Genomic DNA, 14,863 nt, shown 5'->3' on the forward strand with positions numbered 1-14,863 from the left:
CCTTTGGTGTCCCATCTTTGAAAATTAGCCTCTTCCGGTCCTAGAGTTAATTTTGAACAAAACGTTTTTTGTGTCTGAAATGTTTGAGGGACAATTCCTTAGAAGAGGAGCATTCCCCATTTTCAAGTAAAACGTGGTCACTCTACTCTGAGTATCCTAAGGCTGAATCTGTCTGGCACACAGCATAGGTGCTGGAACTGGGGATGTTGCTGCACCCACTGGCTTGAAGTGGATTCCATTATATACAGGGTTTCCAGTTAGGTTCACTGGCTCTCAGCACCCCTATTATACAAATTGCTCCAGCACCCGTGGCACACAGGGATCAACTCCTATACCAGAGGTGCATACTATCTGGTCAACTGAGGGAACTGCTCTGACAACTTGCAAGGACCATTGTAATGGTGAATGCAACTGGAGTGAAATGGAGCTGCTAGTTTTTCTCTATACTGATTCCTATGTTGACAGTGCGTGTGGACACATATTTAGCTTCACTTCACACACACCTCAGTTCTCTCTCCTTGTCATAACGTCAGCATGACTCGCCCGTGAGCTGACAGCCACCCTGGAATAAGAGCGCCTAGCTCTGGTTTCCCGCCCCAAGTTCTGCTGGGTACACCAATCCCTCCGTGCGTAGCTGGGAGAAACTCCACCCAAAGGCGACTACAGTTCCCAGCATGCCATGCTAGCTATTCCCCGCGTGGTTATCGCCGCGTTGCTTTTCGGGATATGTAGTCCGGCTGGGGCTGCCCCTGTGGTTCGAAGAACACCGCTGGTTCAGCCTCGCCGGGCAAACAGCTGATTGGCAGGGATTGACAGAAGGTCCGACCAATGATAAAACAGACATGCAAGCCCGCAGTTCCTGATTGGTTAGTTCGGGAGCTAGGGGGCGGGACGGCCAGTGGCGGGACTATTCGGACGCGGCAGAGTGTCCTGCGGCGCGGAGAGCCGCGCTGGAGAAGCCGTTTGCTGCACAGCCGGATTTTCCTTCTCCGCATCCGAGCATTTAGCGCGGCTGCTGGGGCAGAGCGAGCAGCCGGAGGCGGCCGGGATTAGAGGAGCTTCCCGGCTAAATCCCCTGCCGGGCCGAGGCGGCGGCTTTACCCTGAGCCCCCCCGCGCCGCCCAGCTAAGCCGCTCTAATTACAGACACGCGCCGGGCGCGGCCGAGGCCAGCGGCGCCAGCAGGGGAGCGCCCCGGATCCGCCGGCCTGGGCGAGTCAGTGACCCACCTGCCCGGGAAAGAGACCAACGCGGGCCATGGAGCCGCGGCGGCCGCAGCAGCGCTACAGCGACTCGTCGCCGCCGCCTGCCCGGGGCGGCCGAGAGAACAAGCTGCTTCGCAGGAAGGTGCCCCCCGGGGCGGGGAGTGGGGCCGGCCCGGAGGACGCGGCTGTGGACGGCAGGAAACCCAAATTTGTAAGTGTGAGGCGGCCAGCAGCGGCTAGTGTAACTGGCTCCTGCTGCTGCCCTAGTCAGCGGGGCAGGAAGCAAATCCCGGCCTTGCCCGGTCAAGTCAGCCCCAGGGCCCCTGGGTGTGTCCCACGCTGGCCACCTAAGGCTGGCGGTGCTGCCCCTCCCTGGCCCCGGGGGCCCAGTGGCTGCCTTTCCTCCCGACCCGGCCCAAGAGGAAAGGTGGGCTCGAGTCAGTTTTAAAATCACAAATATCCGGGCGCTGTGCTTTCTCTTCCGTCTCCTGCCAAATTCACTTTCCCAGCTTCATATAGTTCTGTCTCCTCAAGTGCCGTGCGAGGCCTGCAGGGAGAGGGGAAGCTGACCGCCCAGAGAGAGGGTCTGGAAAGTTGTACTTGTTAGAGGCGGGACTGGATGGGGCTTTCTTTTCAGCATGCTGAGTGCTCACCTGAGCGAGTGGATGGTCAGTGGTGACAGCTCAGGCTTTTCGACTGGGGGAAGAGAGGGAACTGGCTCAAAACAATGATTGACGTTGCCAGTATTCCTTTAAATTCGTATTGTATGTGTCGAAGGACATTTTGTTTGTTGGGGATCTCTGGGCTCCTGTAAACTGGGTTTGCTGTCACAAACTAAATACAATGCTTCTGATCTACTAACACAGAAGGGTTCAGGAGCTGCTGGCTGTTCATGGAAAATTAAAAAAATCAAAAGTGGTACCTAGAAGGCTGCATAATGGATAATTAAGAAGGAGTTCAGATAGAGCACTCTTGATAGCCACAATTTGATAGTGAAAGTGAGAATCTCTCAGCTGGGTTAAGGATGCTTTTTTAAGGACCACAGCATCTACTGTTTCCCAGCTGTTAAGTGTGGGCAGGATCTCTTAGAAAGATATTAAAGTTAAGTGTGGTCTTCATAGAACAGTTTTTGTTTGTTTGGGTATAACCTGAAGTGTGAATTTAAATCAACATAGTTATATCAGTATATTTCACACCCCAGATATTCTTATTTTATTGAGTATATATATTTTTTTCCTGTTTAGTTCATATTGCTTGGATAGATGTTTTAGCTAAACTAAAAGAAATTAACAAAAGAACTTGAGTAAGAGTGTGCACATGAAGCGTTACATATGTCTAACTATATTAGTATAACTGCTAAACTTTTCTATGTAGACTATCGGGTAGATTTTGCTGGTGAGGGAGCTTTTCGTTTTCTGGCTAATAGATTTCATCCGCTAATTCAGTGGTCTCCAACCTTTTTATGCCCAAGATCACTTTTTGAATATAAGGGCAACGCAGGATCTACCTCACTCCTTTCCAGAGGCCCTGCCCACTCCACACCCCCCTCCCCCGTGGCTCGCTCTCCCCCACCCTCACTCACTTTCAGCAGGTTGGTGTTCAGGAGGGGGTGTGAGCGCTGGGCTGGGGATGAGGGGTTTGCAGTGTGGGAGGGGGCTCTGGGCTGAGCCTGGGGAAGGGGGTTGGGGTGCAGGAGGGGTGAGGGGTGCAAGCTCTAGGAGGGAGTTTGGGTGCAGGAGGGGGCTCTGGGCTGGCACAGTGTTGGGGTGTAGGGTGTGGGATCTGGAAGGGGGGTCAGGGCTGGGGCTTGGGGTGCTGGCTCTGCGACGGAGCTCAGGGTGGGGTTCAGGGTGCAAGGGGAGTATGGGGTGCTGGCTCCGGGAGGGGGCTCAGGGATGAAGGTTAGGATGCAGCTTCCCGCCGGGCAGCACTTACCTCCGGCATCTACCGGTGGGCGCAGCGAGGCTAAGGCAGGCTCCCTGCCTACCCTGGCCCCAAATCATTCCCGGAAGGGGCCAACGTGCCCCTGCGGCCCCTGGCAGGGGTGGGGGGCATATGGCTCCGCACTGCCCCTCTCGGCAAACACTGCTCCTGCAGCTCTCAGGCCAGTGTGGGAGCAGCACACAGAGGGAGACCCCTGCTCCCGCACCCTTGGGGCTGAGTTGGCCACTTCCGGGAGCGGTGTGGGGCCATGTAGGCAGGGAGTCTGCCTTAGCTGCAGCCACACTATGCTGCCAGAGATCACGATCGACTGGGAGACCCTCTAGGATCGACCAGTCAATCACGATTGACAAGTTGGTGACCACTGCTCTAGTTAGTGAGTGTCTAACCAATTTTGTTTCTTATAGTCATTAATGATCTGACTGACTTTACAGTTAGGTCAGGGATAACTTGTACCTGGTATTCCTGTACACTGGTGATTTCTTTAATTTCAAACTCTGAATTCCTTATACTATCTAAAAATCCTCTGTAAAAAATTTACTTTCACAGGGTGAGTTATTTTGACATGACAAAGTATTATTTTTCTCATAATCATAGAAGGGAAGGATAATAGATTGTGTCTTGATCAGTATGTTTTTGGACTGGACTTCATATTTTTTGAGACAGCTATTTAACATTCTTTCTTGCAACCGTAGTCTTCACTTCTTAACATGTCTCCCACAGTTCTTAATCTATTATACCTAATGTTATTGCAAACACAGTTGTAAAAGAGCATATTAGGATTTACTCTTTCATAAATTGATTTTTAACTGTTCATCTGATCTTAGTCATGGTCACAACTTGCTGCTCACAAATTAAAACTTTGTGAACACATGGTGAGTCATTAACTATGATTTTGAAGACATGATGGGGGAGTTGCATGATTAAACAGAGAATGGGGCTGTACAATACTGAATACAGTTGATCAGAGCTTTGGATTCTGTCCAGGACTACAGCAAGAATTCTCCATTTTACTTTATTAGTGCTGCTAGAAATAAAAGCTGCAAATACCCCAGACAACTACTTCTAACAGTTAATGATTCCTAATACAGTACCTAGGGGCAGTCCAGTATAATGGTACAGATTCCTCAATGTAACCCTTCCACACTGATTTGCAGTCCATAAGTGCAGTCATCCCATATATGTAAGGCCCTACCAAATTCAGGGTCCATTTTGGTCAATTTCATGGTCATACATTTTTAAAAATTGTAAATTTCAGCTATTTACATCTGAAATTTCATTGTGTTGTAATTGTAGGGGTCCTGACCCAAAAAGGAGTTGTGGGGGGGTTCAAGGTTATTGTCGGGGGGGTTGCGGTACTGCTACCCTTACTTATGCCCTGCTGCTGGCAGAGGCACTGCCTTTAGAGCTGGGCACCCAGCCAACAGCTGCTGCTCTCTGGCTGCCCAGCTCTGAAGTCAGTGCAGAAGTGAGGGTGGCAATACTGCGAGCCCCCTAAAATAACCTTGTGACCCCCTGCAACTCCCTTTTGGCTCAGGACCCCTTATTTGAGAAACGCTAGTCTCCTGTATAGTATAGGGTAAAAACACACAAAAAAATAGGTTATTTGGGTACTTAATTGTTATCAAAAGATTGAGAAGGTAAGATGGTGGTTGGACCTGAAGTGGCCAAAAAAGTACCTAAAATATCAGATGCTTGTAGGTTGCTCAAATGGCTATCAGTAAAGGTACTTCACGTGCTTCAGTGTCAGAGATGACATCTCATTGCCTGGTTCATGAGATTGTTCAGGCTTGCGACTGGCAACCTTATTTTTCAGTCAATTCCTATTGTTTGGGCTAACATGAACTCTTGGACCTTCAGAATTTGCTGTGGTAATAGCACTCTGCAGGCAAGAGAGCATGTATGCGATCCCAGATCTTCTCTTGGCAAACTATCTTCATTAAGAAACCACAATCTTAAGAAACTTTGCTGATCTCTGGGATCTTGAGGCTAATGTTGAGTCAAAGAGAAAAGTTCTGATCTCTTCCTTGAGATTCGCTCATCTCCATGTGATCACAGACCAGGACAAGAGAAGCCTTTCTGTTGAGAGAATTGGCGAACTTGGAACTTGACTTTGTATCTTCTAAATCGACATCGGTATTGGGTCTAGAACTGCATGTCGCTGGGGGACCTGGATTTCTGCAAAGATCTGATTTCCTGGGCCAAATCTGTTCCCTGACTCTGAAAATTTCATGTCTTGGCTCTGGCTACCAATGGATAATCTGGAACTGACCTAACCAAGAAGGTTTGTTTCTCTTCGTTTTGAACCAGTCTGAGAACGGGTCAGATAAACAACTCTGGCTCCTGGGAAAATGAGTCATCTTAGACTTCTTAATTTTTTAGGCATATTGTTTGCAAAAGATCTAAACCCATTCAGAAAAATGGATGCCCCATGCAACAATCTTGATTTGAATGGTCTCCAAATCCTGACTTCCAGACTTGTGTATCTAGCTGCAACCACAAAATTTCCAGGTCAGTGAAACCAAAACCCAGCTCTAAAACTCCGTGTTCATCACAATCTGTGAATATGGTAAACCGTCTGTCTATGCTTCTCTTCTCCTAATTTGGAAGACTTCAAAGACAGTGAGCAGCCACCCTCAGAAGTAGCTGTGAAGGACCTATTGAAGGTGTGTGAAGGTCAAAGGCATTCTTTCCCACAAGATGACTCATACTTGATTCCTTTCTCCCTCCCCCCCTTAGTGTTGGGGTCTTGCTTGCAGAAAGCTGATGGCTCTTTAAAAAGTAGTTTCTGACATCTTGAATACTCTTGTATTTTAAGTAATATAAGAATCTGGTGTATTTTCACTTTTTTTTTTTTTTTTAGTGTTGAGCCTGCAAATTGTTGGTCTTAGGCCTCTCCAGGCTGGGTGAGCAAAGTGTCTGCTAGCTTCCTTAATATCTAGCTTTCTGAAAAGTTAAGTATCTGCCATCTTCACTAAAGTCTACAGTTCTGCTGGTGAACATTCATCTGTTTGTCAAACTCTTCTATTCAAGCTTCCTTTGTCCATTACCTTTAAACATTCCCTAATGGGAAGTTGTTTCTGGTAGACATTATTAAGGTTAAAGTTTTGTCATGGATATTTTTAGTAAAAGTCCTGGACAGGTCACGGGTAATAAACAAATTCACAGAAGCCTGTGACCTGTCCCTGAGTTTTACTAAAAATAACTGTGACAAAATGGGTAGGGAGAAGAGTCCAGCACCCACTGCTGCTGGGACCCCTGCCGCCCACGGTAGCTTGGAGCGATGGTCCGGCGGTTGGGAGCTGTGGGGTCCCCCTGCGGTGGCTGGGCAACTGCAGGGCTCCCTCGCCAGCTGATAGTTCAAGCCCCTGTGCCCTGGGGCTGAGGAGGAAAATGTCTTGGAGGTCTCTGGAAGTCACAGATTCCGTGACCTCCATGACCGAATCTTACTTAATCATTATATCAGCCTAAATTGTAGAGAGATGGTTGCTGGTACTTCCAAACCAATTTAATGATTTATGGCAGAGAATGAAGGCCTCATTTATCATAGTTTCTACTTTTAGGTGGGAGTTTGCTTTCTCCCAAAACACTAGATCACTGCCTCAACTTCTGTTCCGCCATATGCCTAAAATATTCTCTAGCACTAATTTTAGCTTGTTTACTTGGCGTTTTTTAAGCCATATTGATTTGATGCACATTATTTAATTTGTAGTATGTAAGCTGTACTAATACTGTGCATATGGGAGGGCTATATCTTCTTTCAATTTGCATCCTTGTGTGTACACAGTGGCAACTTTCTACATACTAAGCATGTGGCATCACATGGTCCTTTTGCTTTGCTGCTGAGCAGTGTGCTCCCTCACCAGCTGATAGTTCCAGCTCCTCTGCCTTGGGGCTGAAGAGGAAAATGTCATGGAGGTCTCTGGAAGTTACAGATTCCGTGACCTCCATGACAGAATCTTACTTAGTCATTATATCAGTCTAAATTGTAGAGAGATGGCTGCTGGTACTTCCAAACCAATTTAATGATTTATGGCAGAGAATGAAGTAATTGGATTGTGTGTTTGGCTGCTTTGCAAGGATGGTGGAACTGTCTGTGGAATAGATTAGAGTCTACAGGGAAAAAAATGTGCCTAAGATTAGAGCTGCATGCTGCATTTTGCACAACATTCATAAGAATAAGGGAAAAAGCTTAATGATGAGAGGCGGGAAAATTGGGCAGAGGTGCAGAGACTTGCTCAGCAGTTAGCTAGGCTCCAGTAGAAAATGGAAACTGTCAGGGCAATATTGTCAGGGATGACTATAGCTCTTACTTCTGAATCTCAGATCTGGAAAAAGTGCAACATGACATCAATCTGTTAACCTGTGAAGGGTGGGTGGAATGGATTGTGAGCACTGTAGTGTTGTTTGAGTGGTGGAAGTGAAATATTGGGCAATCCTTATTTTATCTTGTTTATGCCTAAAAAATCGTATGAATTTAAAATCTATAGATTTTCTGCGTAAAATGCATTGACTCTTAAAAATGAATCTTCAACCATTTTTATTTTTAAAGTTTTTTCTCTTTGCTATATTACATTCTTTAATTAGAACAATAATGAAAGGTTCAAAATGACACAGCGAGGGGGGATTCAAGTAACAAGCAAGTGTAGGTGCCTTGCCTCTCTCCCTCTGCCCCTCAACATTAGAAGACTTCAAACAGGAAAAGTTCAAAGTTATTAGGGGCATTAGATGGCTCAAAACAGCTGGACTCCCAGGTGCAGCTGTTCTTATTGCCCTGAGTTTGGGTCCGTGAAGGGAATAAATTCTGGGAACAATGCTGTGGCAGTACAGCGGGGAGGAGTTTCTGGTGTTCCCAGTATACTGTATTATCCAGAGGTTGCAGAACATGGCTGGGTCCTAGTTTACAACCCTGCATTGTCTGTTCCCTGAACAGTAGCATGTAATGTAGCAGAGCATTCTGGGTCTGTCTTGCTTTCAGGATTTGCTTCTGCATGTCCCTTTCTTTTTCAGTAGTTTTTCTTGCTATGGTAACATTATCCCTGGTCATTGTGACACTCTTTTTGGCCACTTTAATAATCTCCCTGGAGAGCTCCCCCCCCCCCCCTACAAAGTTCAGCCTCTATTTCCCCGCCTGTTTTTATTTTTGTTTGTTTGACTTTGCAGTGAGGTACCTTAACATATCATCCTGAGTTTTCTGTTCTCACCCCCTGCTCAGTTGTTGATATAGGCCCTGTCCTTGATGATCTGGCTGCTGTGGGTGCCTTGGCTGTGGGCATAGGAGAAAAACACAAGTAATCATGTTTTGTGTTCCAAAAGAGACTGACATTTTTTAATATGCATTTCTGATTTCCCCTTCCTGAGATTCTTCCCAGTTTTGGGGGAATCTCAGCGATGGTAAGTGGTATGTGCATAAGGAGGCTGTATTCGGGTTTTTGTCTTGTAGGATATGCTGCTAGGATTTGGCATTGTGCCTTAGAGACTGGGGGAGGTGGGAATTCTGTTTTCAGTTTGGGTTTGCAGATTTGCTAACACTATGTCAGAGATTAGCACGTGGGCATCTGGTGTGTTAGCTGGATAGTAATGCCTTCTACATCCCCTTTGGGCTGTCCTGACTCGATTACATTACACTGAGGTGGGTAGAGTTGAAGGAAGAGAATGGTCTTATTCAAAAAGGCAAAGGGCAGATGAGCAAGATAAGTTGTGAAGTTGGTCACTAAGGTGGTGCAGGAGTGCCAGGGAATTGCTACTTACACTGGGGAGAATGACCTTGTAGTTAGCTCCCATACTGTCCAGACAAAAATTGAGCAATTTGTCAGTCTTAGCTTAGATTCTGCTTTGTCCCATGGTGAAAGTTTGTAGCAAAATATATATAGGGTTCTGTAACCATTGTCTGAAGCACATAGTTCCCAGGCGTTCTCTATGTAAGCCTAAGAGCAGCCATTAAGAGATTTGCTATCCCTAAGGCAAAGCTCTTTTTCTGTAAGAATGTGTTGAAGGGCATTTATTAATAAGCAAGGAGTTGTGGTCCTTGTACCCTTACAGGTATACAATGATGTGTACCTCATGTAAAGTGAGAATGCTAACCAAACTTCTCTTCTTGTGACCACTGTCTCAGACTACATTTCGCACAAATTAATGTTTTCATTATTGGAATATGCCACCAGAGGGTGTCTGGAGTGCAGGCTGCACCATGCTGCTGGCTGCCATTGTGAGCTGGCAAATGGGGCTTGGGGTGGTGGTGTGTTGGCTAGGCAGGACAGATGTGGGGAAGGAAAAGAAATAGATGGGTGGGCATATGCCTCCTGTAGTATGGACTTGAAAACAGTTGATAGCCAGGGCATTAGCCTGGGTGGGACAGCTGTTGCAGCCTGCAGAGGCTGGAGATTAAAGCTCATGTCGGCCTAAAATGTCTGCAGCCAAGGGGCAACCGGAACAGAAGCTAGTGTGGCAATATAGCACAATAATGATAATCAATTGTAAAGAGAGAGACTTCCATGCCAAGGCTCCTTCGAGAGGATCTGCCTTCTCTATCCTAGCCTGGGTTTTTGGCTGGGGATCAGTATGGGTTTCTGCACAGCAGGAATTGGGCTAGTCTTATAGAGTAACTCCTCACTTAGTCATCCCTGTTAACGTTGTTTCGTTGCTGATCAGTTAGAGAACATGCTCGTTTAAAGTTGCGTAATGCTCACTTATAATGTCTTTTGGCAGCCACCTGCTTTGTCCACTGCTTGCAGGAAGAACAGCCTGTTGGAGCTAGCTGGTCGGGGCTTGGAACCAGGGTGGACTGGCAGTCTCCCTATCAGCTCCCTGTTCCCCTAAGTTCCCTGTGTGGCAGCTGCCCAGCAGGCTATCAGTTGCTGGCAGTTCAGCTGTCCTTCCCCCCCACTGCCATGTGCTGCTCCTGCCCTCTGCCTTGGAGCTGCTCTCCCGAGCATCCTGCTTGCTGTGCAAGGTGGGGGGAAGAAAAGGGGGACTAATGTCAGGGTGTCCCCCTCCCTCTGCACCTGCACCCCGCTTACCCCATTTCCAAATAGTAGGGGGGACAAATGATAGGGCTCAGGACGGAGGGAAATTGCGGGCAGGAGCTGCTGCCTCAACTTGCTGATCTATTTAAAAAGGCAGTGTACTTAGAGTGGGGTCAGCGTACTTAAAGGGGCAATGCACATCTCTCTCTCTCACACACGGTGTGCGTTTTTGTCTGCCATGCTGTCTCCCCTCCCTCCATTCGTGCTGCCTTGTAGAGCATGAGGCTACATTAACAACAATGTGTTAACCCTTGGGGACTCAGCCGATTGCTAGTTCATCATTTAGCAGTAAGGCATCCCCTGGGAAATATCCCACCCTCTGACTTCACCACCTCATCCAAGCTTCACAATCATCATCGCTGTGTACCAGTATTAAATTGTTTGTTTAAAACTTACACATACACACTCTGTGTGTGTGTGTGTATGTATGTATGTGTGTATATAATATAATCTTTTGTCTGGTGAAAAAAATTTCCCTGGAACCTAATCCCCCCATTTACATTAATTGTTATGGGGAAATTGGATTAGCTTAAAGTGGCATTTTTCAGGAACATAACTACAGCATTAAGTGAGGAGTTAGTGTACCTGGCCAGTGCCAGGGTCTGGGGTCATGAACAGATCCTGGTTTTCCAGGGACAGTTCTTCATTGGCCTTCTTGTGCACATCCTCTGAGTTTTGCTGGTCAGTCTTTGGGGTGAGAATAGAGTGGACAGTGGGATCCACAACCTTCCTGCATTGATTTGTAGTGTAACTAATCGAAATCCTATCCAGTTCCTCAGAAAATGAATAGGTGATATTTCCACTGCTGGACTTCTTCCTGCCATCCCTGGTTTGAGTCTAGTTCCTCCTGAGCTGTTTGCTCATTATCCTGCATTGTTCAGTGTCCCAGTTGTGGCCCCTCGTGGTCATCCGCTTAAGAAAAAAAATTCTTCTTATAGTTGCTTCTCCCCAGATGATGATGAGACCCAGGCTCTTAGCATGGCCCTAAGCAGTTGCTTGAGACGTGTTGTAAGGCTTCTGGAGTAAGGCCTGGTCTACACTACAGAGTTAAGTTGACACAAGACAGCTTATGTTGACTTAACACTAAGCATCTATATCGGGGTGGCCAAACTTACTGATCCTCCCAGCCGCATATGATGATAATCAGAAGTTTGAGAGCCAGGACATCTTCCCGTGATTTCTGCCCTGTGGCAGGGCTTGAGGCTTCAGCCCCAGGGGAGGCGCTTGCTGGTGCTTGGGGCTTTAGCAAGAATGGGGGTGAAGTCCCTGGACCCCCTTCCCACTGGGCAGAAGCCCCTAGCCCCATCACCCCACCTTCAGGGCAAAAGCCCTGAGCTCTTCCCCCCCCTCTCCCACCTCCGGTAGGTGGAGAATGAGAGGGCATGGGGGGCCCCCCAAACCACATTTTAACTGTAAAAGAGCCTCATGTGGCTCACGAGTCGCAGTTTGGCCACACCTGATCTATATGAAAATGTTGCTCTTGCCAATGTAACTTGCCCACTACGCCGACATAATAACTCCACCTCCACAAGAGGTGTAGTGCTTAGGTCCATGTAGTTAGGGTGATGCAGTGTCAGTGTAGACCCTGCGTTACCTATGTTGACCTTAGTGTTCTCCGGGAAGTGTCCCACAATGCCCCACCGTGATTGTTCTGGTCACTGTTTGAACTCTACTACTTTCTCAGACACTATAGAGTTGACATAGTCATCCCTGCTGAAGTATTTATTGCTTTGGTAGAAAGGTGTTATGCAGTGGTGTCCTAGAACCTGTAAGTTTCTTTTGAATTCTTAATGGATAAATTTAATCCCCCCTCCTTCACTAAAGATTAGTGTAATGTAGAAAACATAGTGACTCATCTGACGTGGAATGGAATGGGAGAGGGAAAATTCTGTCTTACTGTGACCTTTCATTTAAGACCCTCCATGTCAGTCTTCACAATGGAGGCTCCCTGTCTCCATAGCAACTGGAGGCAGACCAGATATTTGTTCTGAGCCTGGGCTTAGGACCACTTCTTAGGGAGAACTCTCCAGGACGACAGTATTTTTAGTTTTGAAAGCTATTGTTTTGAAGGGTTTTTCTTAAAAGATGGTCGTAGGCCCAGGCTCTGAACAAAGACTCTGCCTCTAGTTGCTGTGGAGATGAGGAACACCCACTGTGAAGACTGACTTTGAGGGACCTGGATAAAAGGTCGTCATAAGACAATTTTTCTCTTATTGTACCCAGTTGTCCTCATTTCATCCTCAATATTTGCTATCATCCCACTGTAAGTTTACATAGAAATTTTCCTAAATGTTCAGCATTGGCCTAACTTTTCTCCCATTGAAGTTCTGTGATAGAACTTTTGTTGATTTCAGTGAAGGCAGAGTAAGGACAATGCTGAACACTTAATATTTTCCCCATAAATATTCCTTCTCTTATACCCCTGCATTTAGGTCATTGCTTGGTAGATCCCTTGTGTGTCTGGTGGCAGCTGTATTATGGGGCAGCATTTTATTTTCTTAGCTGATAAATGTTGTCACATCTTGGGAAAACACCAGTACAGGCACCCTCCCAAACTACCTTAAAGGACAAGAGACCTCAGCAAGTAGAGGTAATATATGGAGCAGCTAACAACTTTCCTTTCAACTTGAGAATTTCTCAACTATGGTGCGCACAGAAGGGTTTAGAATAGGGCTGTCAAACGATTAAAAAAAAATCACAATTGTGAGATTAAAAAAGTGACAATTACAGTTTTAATTGCACTTAGTAGAATACCAATTTAAATTATAAATATTTTGGGATGGTTTTTCTGCATTTTCAAATATATTGATTTCAGTTATAACACAGAATACAAAGTATACAGTACTCACTTTATTTGACCAATATTTTCACTGTAAAATATAAGCAAAAGAAATATTTTCCCATTCACCTTATAGAAGTACTGTAGTGCAATCTCTTTATTGTGTAAAACTTGAGAGCCTTCAAGTCGAAGCATGAAGAGGCATATGAATGTTTAGCATATCTGGCTCGTAAATACCTTGCAACAGTGGCTGCAACAATGGTTACGACAGTGTCATGCGAATGCCTGTTCTCGCTTTCAGGTGACATTATAAATAAGAGCCGGGCAGCATTATTTCCCATAAATATAAACAAACTTGTTTCTCTTAGTGATTGGCTAGAAAAAAAAATAGGACTGAGTGGACTTGTATGCGGTGAATTGAAAAATACTATTTCTTTCGTTTATCTTTCTTACAGTGCAAATATTTGTATTAAATAATACAAGTGAGCACTGTACATTTTGTATTCTGTGTTGTAATTGAAATCAATATATTTGAAAATGTAGAATAACGGCCAAAAATATTTTTAATAGTTTGACAGTGCAATTTTAAACTGCGATGAATCGTGACTGTTTTTTAATCTAGTTAATTTATTTTGGGTTAATCGCATGCATTTGCTGCGGTTAATTGACAACCCTAGTTTAGAACCAAAAGACACTTTTGTATTGGTTACCCCCCTGCCTGATTTACTGGGAGGTGTTCTAGAGTTCACATATGACAGGTCAACAGGTAAGATTTGAATTGTTTTAGGCTGTACTTGCATGGTATTGCTTTATTTTCCGTTCAGTCAAGTACGACTCCAGTAACTATACAATTTTGTTAGAGATTGGAAAATGTAAATGGCTGTGTGTCTCAAATGATTTGCTGTCAATTGTAAGTAAGCAGTAGCACCAAGAACACCCCTCCCCCCCCAATAAAACCAAAAAATACCCTAAAAACCCATAGAAGTAATACTAACTTCTAAGGCAATTTCTTGTGAGGTTCTAATTTCAAATTAGTTTATTAAAATAGCTTTAAGGCTTCAATCACATTGAACTTTTGCTGTTTTTGTAGATTTAAAAAAAAAAAAATCCACTTAAAGTAAAACAGCTGTGTAGTAGTCTCGGCCGAGGTTTGGCCCTCAGCGGGGTTGTGGGGTATCCCACCGCCTTGCTCTGGTCCGCTGTCAGTCCTGGTCCAGTGGTAGTGCGGGACAGCAAACACACTGTTAGGGGCTCAGGCCCTTAAGCAGGGGTTGAGCCAATAGGTCAGAAAAAGCCCCGGGCCCTCAATCAGGGCGGGGCAGCAACCACACAGTCTGGTGCTCAGGCCCTCAAGCAGGGGCTGAGCCAATGGGTTTGTAGCAGCCCAGGCCCTAGGTCAGGGCAGGGCAGCACTCAAATAGTCAGGAACCCAGGCCCTTAAACAGGGGCTGAGTCAATGAGCAACAGGTCCCAGCCTCTCTAGGCCAGGGAAAAGGGGGAGTCTGCCACCCAAGGAGTGGGTGGTAGGGGGCACGCAGGCCCTCCCACTCCACTGCGTCCCAGCCCAGGGCCCTAGCTCGCTGCTGTCAGTGGGGATCCTGGCCGCAACACATTGACATAGGCTCTGGCAGTGCTGCAGCCAGACTGGGGTCGGCTGCCCCCGGGCTACTTCCACACTCCCCCTCGTAGGGTGCCTGGGCCGTACTAGTGTCCTCGGTGCTCTCCACCAGCATCGGTTCCTCCAGGTAGGTAGCGAAGGGTAGGTTCGGCTCCTCCTCGGGATAGCAGGAAAGGGGCAGGCTCGGCGGCTCCTCGGGGTAGCTGGAAAGGGGCAGGTTCGGCGGCTCCTCGGGGTAGCTGGAAAGGGGCAGGCTTGGCGGCTCCTCGGGGTAGCTGGAAAGGGGCAGGCTTGGC

General features: G+C 46.6%; 1 long non-coding RNA gene across 1 annotated transcript in view; it reads left to right on the forward strand.

Moving 5' to 3' along the window:
* Positions 1-1,370: 1,370 nt before the first annotated feature.
* LOC112106911 overlaps positions 1,371-14,863 on the forward strand; it is a 38,123-nt gene continuing 24,630 nt past the window's right edge. The window contains exon 1 of the long non-coding RNA XR_002908138.1: positions 1,371-1,415. This is a non-coding gene — a long non-coding RNA (uncharacterized LOC112106911). The remainder of the gene's footprint in view (positions 1,416-14,863) is intronic.

Source organism: Terrapene carolina, unplaced genomic scaffold (assembly GCF_002925995.2).
Source record: "Terrapene carolina triunguis isolate 2854851 unplaced genomic scaffold, T_m_triunguis-2.0 Scaffold17, whole genome shotgun sequence".
In the NCBI taxonomy this organism is placed as follows: Eukaryota; Metazoa; Chordata; order Testudines; family Emydidae; genus Terrapene; species Terrapene triunguis.